Genomic DNA, 17,643 nt, shown 5'->3' with positions numbered 1-17,643 from the left:
ACTTGTAATTATGGGAGTGGGGTGAGCTTTTTCCACCGCCTGTCTTAGGTTGTTCCGGTCCATCCGGAATCTTACCCGTCATTGGCAATGTGGAGAGCACCGGGGGCGCTTCCCTAGTTCAGGGGATCGTAGCCCTCTGTGGCTAGCAGCCTCTGGTAATGAACCTCAACCTGTCTTACCCTTGTTGCCTCTATGCGCTGTTGTATAAACTGTATAAGCCTATTCATTATGCATGGGCCAATAGCAAAGATTAAAAGCAGGGCAAGAAGCAGTCCAAGAAGAGAGCAGAGGTAGGGAAAGAGTCCATTAAGGCTCGTCCAAAAGAGGCTTTTTTGTAGTTTTCTTCATCTTTTTCAGGTCCTCCTGAAGTGTTTTGATGATCACGTTTGGGTCATTGAATCCCCCGTCACTGGGCCAGGCACTTCAGGATCACAGCGAAGAGTAGTGTCCACATCATCGCCTGCCTTTCGATTTCGATCTCCATCCATTTCTGGAAGAGGAAAGACAAAGGGATCTCCCTCAGGGGCAAACCGCTCCCTGGGTGGGTTGTTACTTGCATGGGGCATAGGCCTGATATTTTTGGCTGGTATTCAAATTGGAGTCAACTCCCCTATGGGGAACACACAGCCAAATCCTCTTCCCAACTGAATCAGTGGGTCAGGCCCTCTCCAGAGTCTGGTGAGAGGGTCTCTCCATCTCTGAGGTTTAGGGGTTAAATGTCCCCAATGTTTTTGGAACCTTGACTCCCTTGACCCTTTCAAAAAATTTAAAATATTGATGGTGAACAAGGCCTTATGTAACTGTAGATGGGGGGTAGCCACTCCCCCTTTTTGTTTTAATAACTGTTTTTTGAGGCATTGATGGTTTTTTTCCACCATAGCCTGTTCCTGTGGGTTGTGAGGAATTTTAGTAGAGTGTTGAATCATTTTACATCTTGGAAGCACTTTTAAACATCCCAATTGGTTATTATCTCTGTAAGATGAGAGATATATCTTTTGATATCTCCAAGGGCCCTTTTGAAGATACCAAAAGTTTAGAGAATTTAGAACTTTGATTTTTAGAAAGTTTGTTAAAGGTGCGAAGAGAACTTAGAGTATCTGGTTAGAATAGAATTTTTAACATCCTGAAATGATAGCCCTTTATTAGACAGGGTGATCTTAACACTTTTAGAGCAGATCTAATCATAAAGGTATTTAGCAATGCTTTTCATCAATTTGAACTTAACAGAGACAGTAGAGTACACAATAGATTACCTTGACAGAACATGAATTTTATGTTTTTTGTTATTGAATAAACCAGAAATAAACACCTTGAACATAAGAGTTAGTACACAAAATCCTCACATAACTTAGAACTATTTAACAGAGCTAAAAAGGACCTAACTTTAGAAATGGCAAAGTAACCCATTAAGCAGACATTGTTAAAATAGACATTACAGTTTTTGCAAAAACAGATTAAGATTTACGATTTAGACCATTTCCAGATATTTACTAACATTAGTACACATTTTTTACTTCAACTTTAGGTCAATGTAATTTTGGCATTAGCACATAACTTAAAGAAAACTCTGTAAACAATTTTAAAGTTGTAAACCTTTTAAAACTTTTCATGACTTGCTCACACCTTTTGAAACTTTATACCCGTAGTTACTTTTACATAGTCTTGAATTGTCATGTATGGACAATCTATGACAATACATGCTAACAAACTCAGTCTCTCTTATCAAATTTAAGATGTGAAAAGTACAATACATTTTCCCACATTTTGCTTAGCATTGATGCCTAGATGGCTTAAGACACTGAGTTATTAATGAATACCACACCATTATTTGAATTAAAAGTCAAAATTACATTTCCATGCTTTTAAGTAACATAAGAATAACTCCCCCTGGACAGCAAACATGGACACTAGTACATGTTTACAACTTTGAAAAGATCTTCATCATTAAGAGAAACATGTTTAAAGCATATCAAAGACATGTAAAACTGAGCAAGTGAGCTACCAAGCAAACCGAAGGGCTTTGGCATTAACTTAATTTTCTGAACCAATCTGTATTGGCTTACTTTAGTTAACAACATAAAGGCTTATATACACAGAATTTACTCTCATTTTTATAAGACCACTCTAGCTGGAAAGCAAAAACATGAATACAGCACAGGTCTGACATTATTCACAACATTTTAATATACTTTGCATAATTTGAATTGACTCAAACAGTTGTTACTTTAACAAATTTAGAGTCCCACCCTTTGAGAGTTCCAGGGATCCTACTGGAAGTCCCAAATTTGGTAGACTCCATTTGAGAATTTAAACTGTTAGAGAGTCAACCGCTTAGCCAAAAACTAGTAAGTATAACCAAAGCTGTGGGGTAGATCTGATCAGAGTTAGGTAATCACTCAAACATTAAAGACAGACAAATCCAATAAGACACGAAACCTTCAAGACACAAACTCTCAGATAAGTTAACTACAGCAGCACAGAAAAGAGCTGGTCATCAGCATGGGAGCCCATTGCTTAGGACAGGGAAACACATCTGAAACAAAGCGGCAGAGAATGAGAGACTTCCGTAGTGCTGGAGAAAAAGTCTTATTAACTGCAAATAAAGACTCATTAGGTTGGAAAGGGTTAATGGATGGAGGTTTTTTTGTTCTTTTAGGTAAGGCCAGTGGTAGCCAAAGGCATTTTTTCTTCCCCCTCCTAATGAGGACAGCATTGAATTGTAAATGGAGAGGAACAAAAAGCAGTCCTAGGGACTAGTCTCCCTAGAGTATCTGGCCATGGCCTGCACGGGTGCAACAGGCTACGCTGACTGGAAGAGAGTGCAGAGAAAGGCCGTGGTCCCCCATTTACAGGGAAGACTGTGCACGCCGGGGCCTAGCAGGACTGGCTGTGGGGTTGAGTAGGCATGCTGTTTACAAGATGGAGGCGGGCGATTCAAGGGAGGGGAATAACCATAAAGGGGTGGCCACATGGGTGGAATTGGAGGCGCAGTGCGTTGAGGCAGTGTTGGGCTTTTAGGGGTTGCAGCCACACCTGAAAGCTCCACCTTAGTTTTAACTGCCTCTGGGGATTTATGAGCCTCCCTTAGGCCAGTGCAGGCCTCTTGATGATTAGCATTTATTTCTTCCCAAACAAGCATTTTAACAAACTGGTCCCGAAGGTCCCCAGCTGGCAACTTAAAACGGAGACTGTGTTCGACCCTAACTACAAAATTTGGCAATGACTCTCCCAGCTTTTGTCGCACCCCTGCGATGGGAGATTCGGTGGGCCCCTCATCCAGCTTGTACCAAGCATTAAGTCCTGCCTGCCTCATTTGTTCATGGTACGGAGCAGGTAGCGCAGCTTGCTGGATCCCCTTAGAGAACCCTTCCCCCATCCCAGCCAGCATAGCATATGTAATAGGGATAGCTGGCTGGGCTGTTTCCTTAGCTTCGGCTCTCACCCGGCACTCCTCCTTAAAGAAGGCGCACCACTTTATGAACTGGAAACTTGGGAGGACTGCCTTGGCCACATCCAACCAGCCCTCGGGGACACATGGGTGATAAGCTATATCTTGCAGCAGGGTTTGGGCCCAGGGGGAATTTGGCCCATCATCCACCACTGTCTTGTGAAGCTCCTTTAAGTCCTTCACTTCCCAGGGATACCACTTCAGAGCTCTGTTGCCACCTGGAGCTAAATTAACAGGGTAGGCCTGAGGCAGCAGGTTCCCTGGCCCAGAGTTCACTTCCCTATGCTGCTTTATGTCCACCGGATAAGCTTCCGCAAAGGTCGCCTCATTTCTTCTCTCCCCTCCTGGGCAATCATAAGTGCCCAGATCACAAAGCTCCCTCCCTGGCTCTACATAGGGGGAGGCCGCCTCTGCCCCGGGAAGGTATGGGGGTGGTCCCGGCCCTTCTAGGGTGGATGGGCTAGGCGGGACGATTTTTACTTTCGTTTTTACCTCAACAGTTCGTGCCTCCACAGGCTCTCTGCATTCCTGATCAAACTTAGCCCATTTTCTCTCCCCGCCATCTTCCTCTGAGGCTTTAGGCTCTCCCAAGTCCTGCACTTCCTCTTTCTCCCTCTCGCCCTCCAAAGCTAGGGTTATAGCGTCTGGGTGGAAGGATGCTTTAAGGGTGGTATCAAAGTGTCTCTCCCTCTTAAGGGTGAGTTTTTCCACCCATAACTAAGTGTTCCAAAAAAAGAGATTGGCCGTCTGAATCCAAAGGGCCAAGGTTATGACAGCTACCCAGACACTTTTTAACATATAGCGTAAGGCCTTTAAGGCCAGGTCCTTTTGGGACGAAACTGCATAAACCATACTAAGGTTTTCACTTACCCTGAGAGACCGCTTAGCCTCGGCCGAAAAGTAACTGTTCATGCCCCACGTTGGGTGCCAGATGTTGGGTCTTAGTCCACCCGTACAAGGATGGGCCAGGTCAATGCAGGAAATCTGATTCTCCTGTCTGGCTTGCTCATGATAAAACAAAAGGAGCCATTAGAAGGGCGGGATACCTAATTTGTCTCTCAATAAGCAGGGAGCCCAAAAGGATGGGACTACCATTCCCTTGCTATTCTTAATGTAAGACTGGGACAAGAGAGGGACAAAAGACCAGTTGGAGACCATGGTGACCACCATTCCCAAATGGAAAAGACAGAGATAGTAGACTTTGGGCCCCGACTGCTTCTGAGATAAAGAATTCCTAGGTGGGAGGGGGAGATACAGTGTGAGCGGGAGTAGCAGCTAGGGAGGAAGTCATCTGCAGGATCAAAGGAGGCTGTGGTAGTGGCGGGCACAGGATCGGGGCAGAAGAAAGGATTTTTTGCTCAGGCCTCTGACCCCTAGTGCGAGTCTTGGAGACCAGAAGTACTTGAGCGGGAGAGCAAGAAGCACACAGGGGAGGTTTAGTTCAAAGATAGGAAAAGGCTTGAATGTATGGAATCTCCTTCCATTTTCCCAAATGCTCATGGAAGTGATAAAGATCAAACTACTCCGACTTCCGATCCCTCAGGGCCAAATGCGCCACCATGGAGGGGCCGCTTTTGAGGGCTGGGGCCAATTTGAGAGGAACCATCAGATGGAACGCGGTTAGAGAAAAGTTCCCATTGTGACCTGTAGAATCAGATCCGTGCATTGCAAGCATCCTCGCATCCCGGCTGTCTGACTAGCGAGAGAATATGGGAGCAGAAGGCGGGGTCATCACCCACGCGCCCGCTGGAGCCCAGGGCCTCACCTGTAAAGAGGCAAACAGAGATGGAGTCGTCACTCACACCCACTGTTGCCTGGACACAGTGTCTGTAGAGGCTAAAGGCCTTTAGAAGAAGTAGGAGTGGTGGCTAGAGTCCAGTGCTACGACCTTTATGAGAGTAGTCAGGCGAGTATCCGACAGTAGACCACCACTCAGATAGCAGTCGCCATGGGAAATTTTCGTTCTGCGTCTTACCTCAGAATTTGGAAGGCCGATGTGTGGATGGAGATCACAGAGCACTCCGTGGCATGCAAGCAGTTCCAGAGGTGTGCTTTGTGACCAGCAGAAATCCAGGACCCCAGAGCACTGGAGCATGCTGGATTACCAATATGAGGCTATCCGAGTCATGGCACCAATGTTATATATTAATGTTAGCCATCGCAAAACACACCAGACACCAGAGTAAGAGAAAGGGTTTATTGGGGAACACCCTATAGACCAGAGTGAAGGGGCGGCAAAGGAAAAAGAGAAGGAGACTGTAAGAGAGAGAGACAGAGAGGAGGGAGAAGAGAGACGAGAGGAGGAAGAGAAGCCAAGAGAGCAGGGAGCAGAGCCAAGAGAGCATTACACCCTTCTACACAGCTGCTCCACTATATGATCTCAGAGACAGTACAAGTGCATTGTCCATTCTTAAAGCCTCCATTTAATCTCATAAAACCTCTAGATTAACTGATCAGCTTGTCTTCTTAGGTTGACACAATTATGTATGGGTATTGGAAGAAAAGGGATACCAGAAAAGCATTTTGAACCTTACCCTACTTCAAACAGGCCGCAAATCTAATAAAATAGTTTCTGAAACAGTCCAGAAAAGACTGAGAGTTGAAGGCTGGAAGGAAAGTACATACAATTGCAATAGCTAGCCTTGCCCAAACTTAATGAGCTTGAATTTGGCATTGTATTTAGATAGATGTGAAATTACATTATAAATTTTAATGTAGAGAAAAATATATGATGAACCAGGAATCAACACTCCAAGCTCTCACCAAGGAAATGGGAGGATTTTGATTCCCAAACATATGGTCTAATGGAAAGTGACATTTTCACTCCCAAGGGAAAGCAGAACTAGTTAAAGAGTCAAATTCTCCATTTGTCTTATTGTTTGTTTTCTTATCTTTCTTATTTTATTGAAAGGGTCAATGTTAAAATCATGCTAATAGCTGAATACATTTTAATCAATATGATGTATTACTTGAAAACCCAATGTTTGCATATTTGTAATGCTTTATTTATTTATAATTGACAAATAATAATTATGTGTATTTATAAAGTAGAGTGTGATATTTTGATCTATGTATAAGTACAGGGAGATTCAATCAAGCTAAGTAACATGTTCTTCAATGCATCGATTTATCATTTTTTATGAAAACATTAAAAATTCATTTTAGCAATTTTGAAACATACAGTGCATTAATGGTGTTCACTATGCAATTAAATAGATCCCTCAGACTTATTCATCTAGTCTTAAAAAGAGCCATTGACTTTTCCAATGTGGGGACTGGACTGAAATTGTAACACCTAACTTTGTGAATTGGAATCTCAAAGATATGGAGCCTAACTTCACCATCTTCTAAATGCTCAATAGTATTTGATAAAAAATTTGGGTCAAGTTTATGAGACAACAGAAGATACCTAGGGACCAGCTTCTTTCTCTTTTGTGAAAAGAAGTAAATTTTCTCTAAGGGAGATTGTGTGGACATGAACGAACAGTACATATGTAAAAGAAAATGAGGGGGAAGGGAGAGAGAGAGAGGCTTGGAGAGAAAGTTTTGAGAGAGAGAGAATGAGAGAGAGCGTTTAAGGGAGAGCACCAAGTTACCAGCTTTATCTCTCCAATACTGAAGAGGGAGGCCCTACCAAAATGAGATAACACACTCAAAGATATTATGACTATTCTTATTAGCAATACTAAAGAAAGGTTGTAATTTGGGAGCAACATTAAGGATTTAATTGGAAACTGAGTCTTGATTGTTCAGTACTAATAACTTGACAGATTTACATTTGTGTCCCATATACAACAAGCACAAAATTCTGATAAATCAACATGTTGTATTAACAAACACAAATGTTGGTACGAAACAAGAAATATTAGGCTATGAGAACAAACTGTCTTCTGAATGCTAATATGGAAACAGACTTCTGAGTTGCATACATTTAATAAAAAATAGGTCTAATGATACTAATATAATGATTGAGGCATCCAATCTCTTCCTTAAGGAAATATATGATTTATGATTGGTCTAATGAAACTCAGAAAATTCTTCTTGAAGACAATAAGAATAAAGAGATTAATACACACTGAAAGTACTATAAGATTAGTTCAAACACAGGTGATTAGAATAATAACTAATAATCTGCTAGCTACTCGTCTAAGGTCTTTTTGTGAATTAATTCACTTAACTTTCACAGAAAAGCCCTCTGTGGGAAGGAGTTCAATCGTCATTTTCAGTTTACACATGAGTAAATAATTAATATAGAAACAACTTGGTTCACTTGTGGAATAAGACACACCTAGTAAGTTGTTGAACCTGTATTTAATATACTCCAGCTATCTAGGCATCATACATGTAAACTGATTTTTTTTTGGCTAAATGCAAAATAGAACTTCCATTGAGGCACCTGACCAAGATGGAACCTGGAACTCCATATCTTAACAAATTCCTCCAATGGTTCCTGCAGAGCACTATGATGCTTGTATCAATGCCTGCTGAATATGGCCCAACCATCACAGCTACCAGTAGAATGTAGAGTGAAGTTCATATGTTTGTCCTTTGTATTGAAGAGTCATGGTTGATGGGTCCAGGCACATAGCACAGGTAGGTCCTCAGTTAATACTTACAGTTTATGGAGTGGATGAATCAGTAACACCCCAAATTGGATCTGTTATATAGTCAGCTGGACTTTGCCTGAAGTCAGTTCCTGAGAGGGTAACAGGAGCAGGATTTAGAAACTTCTTCCTCACCCATATAAATTCTTGTGGATTACTTCAGAGGAAGGTAAATTTCCACAATTTTTATTTTTTTGACTTCTTTTAATTGTATTCTAAGTGTTTTGGAATGATATTATTACTGTATCACTTAGGCCATAAAAGCCACACAGCCTTAGTAATATTTTTCAGTTTTTAATTTTTCTTCAGACTGTAATATGATTTTTGGCTTCTAGACAAGCTAGATTTCCATAGGTGATCTTCAGAAGACTTTTCATTTGCATGTCAGCCTCATAAGGATCTGTTTGGAAGCATCATGAATTGATCTGGTAGAGCTTGGGCTTTTCTGTCGGAATTATATCCTAGGTAAACAGAAAACACATTGTCTCCTGCTGTATGAAATATGCAGGAGACTATTTTGGGTTTCAATGTTCGTTTGCATTTGCACAGATGCTGAAAAGCAAATTCTCAGCCTGTTGGTATCACTCAGAAGGTGTTCTTTACTAATAACTGTATGGGGGAGCATTGCTGACTCAAAATATAACAAGTTAAACTGCATGTTGTATTAGCATTATTCTTAATGCTAATGTAATGTCTATCCACGAAGGCAGCATTGTTAGATTGTTAGTACTGTAGATTGTAATGACAAAAGGAATTAGATGGGTTTTCTATGTTAAATCAATCATTAAGCAGTGCTATAATTATTTGCTGTTGGGAACACTCTTTTTTCTATTGTAAAATTGACACAGTCTATGAACGTAATTGCTGTGTTTTCATCCTAGGGCCCTTTAAGATTAGAGTCTGGGAGGAAGATGTGGCACTTCTAATCCTTCTGACATTTCAGAGGGACTATCCTGGCAGGAATAATATCACATCACTGGGTAATTAATCAGTGCATTTTTCTGTGGCCTGTGAAGCCTGTGTTTCCCCTGCATTTGAGAGACAGTGAGGTGGCATGTTCGAACCTTCGGTAGCCTTAATTACAATGTGATGCTGGGCCCAATTATATTCTTGGCCAATTTGACCTTTTCAGGCTGCATATGCAGACCATTTCACTGATTCTGGAGTTGAAGATTTTAAGCATCAATGTACATAGGTTTGAGATCATTGGATACCTGTTTCCCTCATTTCTCTATGAATAAGAAAGCCTTAAAGAGGTATAAGCTAATCATGCTCACATTAAATTTAAAAAGAAAAACCTTTATTAGTGAAAATGGCATACCTTCATCTTACAGATGATAAGGCCAGCACCACAGGAACCTTTATTAAAGTGCAATCTCTTTCTCTCCCTGTCTTCTTTTATCCCTGTCTCCTCCCCCCGCTCCTGTCCTTTCTTCTTTTATTTGTGGGCATGCACGTATGTGTGTCTGTCTGTCTGTCTGTCTGTCAGTATGTCCAACAGAAATGAATGTAGAGAACATATGCCCTAATGTGTGGAAGAGAAACATAACCCATGTTTACACTATGCATAATTTATAATTTATCTCCGCTCTCAGCAATATTGTAGGATTAATTAAGCAGCAGAGATAAGACCACAGAATTATGTGGGGTTTCCGTGTTGCATAGAATTACACTAATATTAATAGTAATAAAATGAGAGAGATTTTTATTTGCAGGGCAATAGGGTAAGTGCTGTGAGAAACACAGAAGAGGAAAATACACTCTCTACTTTCCCAAACCTCCCCCCACCCGACAAATACATAGGAACAAAGAGAAGAAAATGTGATGGAATATGGAATCATAGGAATTTACAAATGTGAATTCAGAATAGAACAAAATAGCATATTCAGAGATAGTTTCATGGAAGGAATGAGATCTTTATTTGAACTTAATTTTGTAGCAAATGAGTGACTAATGGGAGTTTTTAAGCAGAGGCATACTATGTTAGAAGTGGTGATTGAGCTAAATCAGCTTAGAGTTCTTGAGTTTACCTTCAAGAGGTAGAAGAGGGATAAAGGAAGACTGTTAGTGGGCTGCATGTGGAAGACTCCTTACTCATTCATGTAGGGCTATGTAGTACCCTTTGGATTCAGGAACTGATTCTGAATAGTAAAACTTGATACTGATTGAAGACTGAAGCTCAGCACTGCAAGCAGATGCAGCAAGCACTCTGAGTTCTCCACTGGAGAACTCCTCAAACTTTAAATTGCATGTGTTGAGCACATGGAATATGTGAGCACTGTGCATGTGTGTGTGTGTTTATTGCACACGATGATAGCTTTTATTTACATCATTTTACACCCTTTTTTTTTTGGACAGGCAGAGTTAGTGAGAGAGAGAGACAGAGAGAAAGGTCTTCCTTCCATTGGTTCACCCCCCAGATGGCCGCCACGGCCAGCACGCTGTGTCGATAGGAAGCCAGGTGCCAGGTGCCTCCTCCTGGTCTCCCATGAGGGTGCAGGGGCCCAACCACTTAGCCATCCTCCACTGCTTTCCTGGGCCACAGCAGAGAGCTGGACTGGAAGAGGAGCAAACGGGACGGAACCCGGTGCCCCAACCGGAACTAGAACCTGGAGTACCGGCACCACAGGCGGAGGATTAGCCTAGTGAGCTGTGGCGCCGGCCTACACCCCTTTTTCTAAAAATTCAGTGAAATGTTTAATATTAGCACCGTTTGGTAGATTGTGATATTGAGGTTTGATTGTTTAAGTAAAAAACAAAACCAGAGTAACAGGCCTTCTGATTCTAAATATCATCTTCTTTCTACTCAGAGTTTCCAATCTACAAATCATGAAAGGTAAATTATTAAGTCTCAATATGCAAATGTGAAACTTCTCATCATTAGTTATTTTTCAAATCTGTGCTAATGAGATATATTGGGAAGCAAAACTATGGGCTTAATTGCAGTTCACAGGGTGAAAATGCACTGTGACTGCAAAGGATTCTTCTCCGTGGCAGGTGCTACTTAACGATTCATCATCTATTAAGACAAGGCCATGGAAAATACAATAAGGCTGTGATTTTCAAGAATCATAATTCAATTTTTCAAGGAAATCGAATGGATAGTGTGGACTACATGAGAAATTCAGAAAATATTTATGACTTTTTATTTGGTTGACTTTTATTTATTTGGTTGTTTTTCACTTTGCTGTCCTGTCCCTTAATCTCCTCTCAGTCAGAGATTTTCAGTGTGTGTCTGCTCATATGCTCATAACAGGAGGCCCAGTTGGACTTCCCAAGAGCCGGTCGTTGCTCTTGCAGATCTTTCTCACTCCTGTATTGGGTGTTTTGGATGCTTCCCTGTATGCCGTTAGTTCCATTTTCTTTCAACCTCTTGATTTCTCCAGCTTCATTCTTTATCTCATTTCTAAGCCTACCAATGATCACATCTACCATTTCAGCCACATCCTCGGCAAGACACAAGGGTCGGGGATTGTAGCCCCATCTTTTTTCTATGGGTGTTCTTCAAGATAGAGTCATCAACACTTTAACATCAACCTTGTAATTTCATACTATTCCTCAGGTACCACTTAAATTTCACCCTGCAGTGTCCTGGGGTTCCTGATCTTAAGTGTCCAGGCCTGATACAAGCCATGGTCTTCAAGCTCAGAGAGGCTTTTCTCCTTTAGCCCACGTGACCTTATTCCAGTGAAATATTTGTTTTTTTTTTGTTTGTTTGTTTGTTTGTTTGTTTTCTCCAAAATCTTTTTCTAGGGCCTGGAAAATGTCTCATTCAATTATCTATTGGCACTAGCTATCTATCCCAACCCTCCTTCCAGGTCTACAAAGAGTACCACCAAGTGAAAAAAGCAAAGAATATATAAATGCAGAGTCAACCTTCCAAATGCATAGTATCCACATGCATGGATTCAAACATAGGTCAAAAACATTTGCAAAATGTTGTGTCTGAATTGAGCTTGTACATTTTTGTTGTTATTCCACAAGTAATACTGTATAACAACTATTTTCATATCATTTATATTGTGTTAGGTATTATAATGGCATAATTCTGAACATGATTTAAAGTGTTTCAGAGGATGTGTGTAGGTTATATTTTAATACTGTACCATATTATAGAAGGGATTTGAGTATGTCCCACAGGGAGACCTGGAACCAACTCTGTGGATACTGAGGAACAGCTTCATTATACAAACCTTTTAGATGTTTTCAAATTTCATGAAACCAAAAAAAAGTCCACAATTTTACAAGAACAAATACAAACAGCAAAATGTCTACTCAGTATGGTGGAATTTCTTCCTCTGATGGAGATAGGAGTAGTACTGGGAATGCATACTTGTCGGGAAAATGACTGGATCAGTTAAGAGACACCTCTTGTGGCCTTAAGGTCATAATGTGTCCTTATCTAAGTAGTATATGACTAAATGGAGGCACTGACATTTGAAATAGCAAGAGTGGGGGTTGTGGCGGTGTTTTATTATTGAATCTTCTTCTAAATTTCAATTTACCTTCAATTCTAATTCACCATTTAAAGCAGGTAAATTCACTCTGCAAATATAATCAAGGGATGTTCATATTGCATTAATAGATTGCTTTAGTTTTGTACTTCTCACAACTTAATTATTTAGAGCCCAATTCCCTTATTCAACATTAGCATATTAAGGCAAAATCTAATTTTCAGTAAGCAGCTTGAGGCCACAGAACCACAGAAATGAGTTGATGGAGGCAGGTGAATATGCCGATTTTTTTTTTTAACTCATCATTCTATCCAGTAGTTGATAGATATATTCTTCACATGCATCTTTTAGTATTTCAGCTGAGTAAAACAGGGGATATTTTGGCAGGCATGCTTATGTTTTTAGAATATTTATTAGTTTTACTTCTGAATAAGGGGCAATATCTGTCATTTGGCTAAAAGTAAATAAATAGAATAAGAAAGAAAAACAAAGGAGAAAATAAATCAGAGAAGTGAAAATGGTGAGTAAAATTTTGTACTATAGTACAAAAATAGTATAGTGGGGAGAAACTTAATTGTATACTTGTAGGCTGTTTCTAACCTAGTACTGGTGAATGTACCCACCCACCCATTACACCCTACTACTTAACACTAGTATGTTGCTGCCTCAATATATTCTTAGGTAGGTTTATCAACAGTTACACTAAGTATAGGCAAATTAAGACACCTGAGAAAAGATTCCTATACGCATCACCTATTGTGGACTATTTGCCAGGCACCATGATACCAACTGAAATAAATTTGTCATCTGGACCTGTCAATATTCTTGGGTTTAGATAAACACTATTTTCCACACATTAAACAGCTATTTAAGAGTATATCATTGTAGAGTCAGAAATGGCTTGTACCTTTACACAAAATACTTGGGAATTGCCTGAGAAATTTAGAGATGGAAACCATCAGGAAGACAAAATTAAAGGAAACTGTTCTCAATGCTGAGGAAATGGAGAGCATGGATAAACCCATGGCTAGGCAGATTTAATGGAATAACCCTTGAATTTGGATTTGGAGGGAAGAGGGTACAGGGGGTATCAACTTGAAACTCAATCATTTAATGAGACAAAATGAGTTTGATCGTTAAAATGATAATACCCACATATAGTGATTATCTTTTCTTTTTTTTCTTTTTTCTTTTTTAATTTTTTGACAGGCAGAGTGGACAGTGAGAGAGAGACAGAGAGAAAGGTCTTCCTTTTGCCGTTGGTTCACCCTCCAATGGCCGCCGCAGTAGGCGTGCTGCAGCCGGCACACTGCGCTGATCCGATGGCAGGAGCCAGGTGCTTCTCCTGGTCTCCCATGGGGTGCAGGGCCCAAGCACTTGGGCCATCCTCCACTGCACTCCCTGGCCACAGCAGAGAGCTGGCCTGGAAGAGGGGCAACCGGGCCAGGATCGGTGCCCCGACCGGGACTAGAACCCGGTGTGCCGGCGCCTCAAGGCGGAGGGTTAGCCTAGTGAGCCGCGGCGCCGGCCCGTGATTATCTTTTCTTAAAATAATTTCTAAGCTCTAGTTTGAAGCTCCAGTGATGAGTAATTCAGTTGAAGGTGTCTTCAGAAATGTGTAAAGAACTGTTTGCAGATACATTACTACTCCTTAATAATAATTATCTTTATAAATAAAAAACGAGACATGGTCATGCTTAAATTGATCGGATCATCTAATATGTCCAGTTTCTTGCCTCCTTAACTCAGTTTAATTGACAAAGAAATCCAGATTTTGAGTGACCCTAAAACAGATCATTAGTGAGAAGTCAGAGGGAACAGACTTTGCACTCAAATTACAAGAAAGTTTATGATCTGCTAGTATTGTGTTTGGGTAAGCTTATTATAGGTTAAAGGAAGTGACCAGGTTGGACCCAGAAAATAGTTTACTAAACTCATGGAACAGAATGCATCTCTGTCTAAACTTCTAGGCTTCAAAATCACGGGATCTCTTATTGCCTTCACAGTGAGACAGAAATGGCTCTGAAACAGGCAGTCATTGCTTTGAATATTTACTTTCCACTTCATCACTTATCATTATGTAAACTTGTACATGTTTTTTTCAATTGTGTGAGTTGGTATATATATATATCTTTTGCACAGCTCCCATGTTCATTAAGTGCAGCAGTATATTTACCTGTTTAGTTTAGTGCCTTCAATAAAGCACTTGACAAATTAAATTATCAGTAATTATTATTGGTATTAATTGATCAGCCATTTTTACTATTATATTCTTCTTTTCTTCAGGAAAAAATCCTTTTCTTTGGAGTGGCCAACCCTCTCAAGATGTGGATAATTCCCTTAAAGCAACTTGTAATTCCATTACCTTCATCAGAGACAACTCTAAACTTAGAATTTGCCAACTGACCACTTCTAGTCAATGAAGAAGTAAGGGGAGGTCCACTAAGGAGTTTTACTGAAAGGTTCCTTTACTCCTACAAAGGCACATGAAGAAGAAATACTCCCTCCTCTATTGGTTGTGTTCCTGTTATGCACGCAAAACTGGGATAATCATATATAACAATGAAAGACTTTAGACAGAGACAAAAGCAACATTTAGAGGAAGATGAACTAAAAGACAGAAGAAATGCAGATTCAAATTGCATCTGAGAGCCATTGAATTTACTTAGTAATATACCTATGCACTTACTATTAACAAGATGTTTAATTTTTTATTGCACAAACATATTGATGGCATATTTTCTGCTTCAGGCAACCTAAAGCATCCTAAAGGATACATTATTCCATAAATATTTTGTTTATCTCAAGATTCCATCATGCACACACACACACACAGACATGCACGAGTAAATACATGTACCCACATATGCTACAAAAAGAAAGTGAGGATAAAACACAGGAGAGAAAATCACCTATATATTTGACCTCATAAATGGTCAGCTTACTAAATAAAATTTCATTTTTTTAAAATTTTATTTGTATGTGATTGATGAAAGGCCTTGTATGATAAAGAATCATGGGTTGTACAAACATGAGCAAATCTTTTCTTTCAAGTGACTTTTGCTCAAATGTAGAGACTATGTAGTAAACAACTATCATCCACAATAAAGTGAAATATGACCAAGGAGAGTATAAAACTGAGACAGGAAAGCTCACAAGAAGTAGCTCATGATCTGTGTGTGACCATGTAAACATTGTTCTATATCACAAATAATACATATTTATGTCCCATATACAGGCTGTTATAATTAATACCTTTAGCCAAATAGAAATGCCGTCCCTTCTTGGGAGTCATCAACTTTTAATTCTTCTTTCCTCTCTAATGCTCACCTTTTGTTCTGCATATTTAATATTTATCAGTTCTAGAACAAAAATACTGGCTCTCACCTTCAGACATTCTTCCTACAACCATTGTTTATGGCAGAGACTGAGTTTTAAGGTTCAAAAAACCTTTTATTTCTACTTGAAGTTTTCTAAACGCTAAGAATTGACTTTTGTCCTCTCTTGTCCTGTTGTGACTTTTTAACTCCTGAAGCAGAAAACCTAGGCTGCCCTGGATGCTAAAAGAGTTGGAAAAGGGGGTGGGGAAGTATTATAGGCCTAAAAGGAATTTCAGAGAATAAAAAGCACGTAAGATGATACACAATGCCATCCCAGTATATAAGGGAAAATAAATTCACTAGTAAATAGGAACTAGTGGCAGACGGGAGCTCCGTGGAAGATTTGTGTTAAATATGTTCTTAAATAAAGACTTTGAAAGTAAATAAGGCAGAGGGAATTCTTGCAAAAATGGGTAAAAGCAGAGGGAATGTGTGAATTTCCAGTGATAACCTGTTATATGTCAGTAGTATGAAGGCTCATTGTAGGCAACTTTTTCCAAAACAGTTGCTGAGTTGAATATAAATTTTACTTGCCTTAGTTTCATTCAACAACTCATCAGCTAAAAATATTTGTAAGCCAAAGGGGCAGAGACTGCTAGATTGTACTACATATGCAAGCGTTGGGTGAGACTATCCCAAAGCCTATGAAGAACTTCCCAATTGATTCAAGTTGAGAGGGTGGAGATGAAAGATAAGATTGAAGTGACATAGATGTTTTCTAAGAAGGTAGGTGTGTTTTAAGTGTCTTTGATTTAAACCAAAAATTGATCAGCCCACTAATGTATATATGTATGCAACATCTTTCTTGGGGTGCATTCAGTATATTATCTCAGCCAGATTTTTCAGGGTTTTTGAATACAGCTGTTTTTCCTAGGCTCTCTTCTCTTTAAGATAGAGACCTCCCTAAGAACACTTTCCTGTTCTCTTTCCCAGGCTGCCACAGCTCTTTAAGCAGACATTTGAAGAACTGTCAGAATCAAGGGACAAAGAGCAGAAAGGGCAGACAAGGGAAGCAGAAGGCAATGCAAAAAAAATGGGAAGTGCTGCAGTGGCCGGCCATTGTGCCAATTTCATGCTTTCACACCTTTGAATGAGTGTTCAAAGTGTTTCATTTTGGGAGCCTCAGACAGTGGAGCACTGATTGCAATGGCTTCAGGCATTTCAGGGCACAGCTGGCCACTAGGCCACCCCTGTGTCCATGGCAGTTTTCTAAAAATAAGGGAAATAAAATATAGGTTATTTTCAGCTCTGATGGGTGAACCTCACTGTGAACAACTGCAGGATCAGTGCTAGTTTTTTTTCTTTTCCTTTTCTTTCATTTCTTTTTTTTTCCTCCTAACACAGACTGAGCCACGTCATCTTTGAGGAGTATGGCTTTTTATCTTGCTTTGTTTTGTTTTACTTAGTATGGAAGAAACAGCAAGAAAGAGAGAATCCATTTATGCTAAATAACAAATTCTGTGCCTGAGCTGTCCCGCTGGCTTAACAGGCCCCAAATTCTGCCTCAAAGAAACAAACCAAAATGTTGAGTGAAGAGTAAATAAATATTATAGATAATAGCTGTTCAGGGGGAAATTTGGTGCAGGTAGCAGTTACAACCAGGCTTTGGGACCCATGTATCCCATATAGCACTGCTAGGATTCGAGTCCCAGTTTCTTACTAATGCACACTCTGAGAGGCAGCAGATTATAGCTCAAGTACTTGGGTCCCTGCCACCCATGTGCGAGACCTCCTCTCTTCAGCCTGGTCCAACCCTA

This window comes from Lepus europaeus, chromosome 9 (genome assembly GCF_033115175.1).
Source record: "Lepus europaeus isolate LE1 chromosome 9, mLepTim1.pri, whole genome shotgun sequence".
NCBI lineage: Eukaryota > Metazoa > Chordata > Mammalia > Lagomorpha > Leporidae > Lepus > Lepus europaeus.
Note: the sequence above shows the minus strand (reverse complement) of the source record.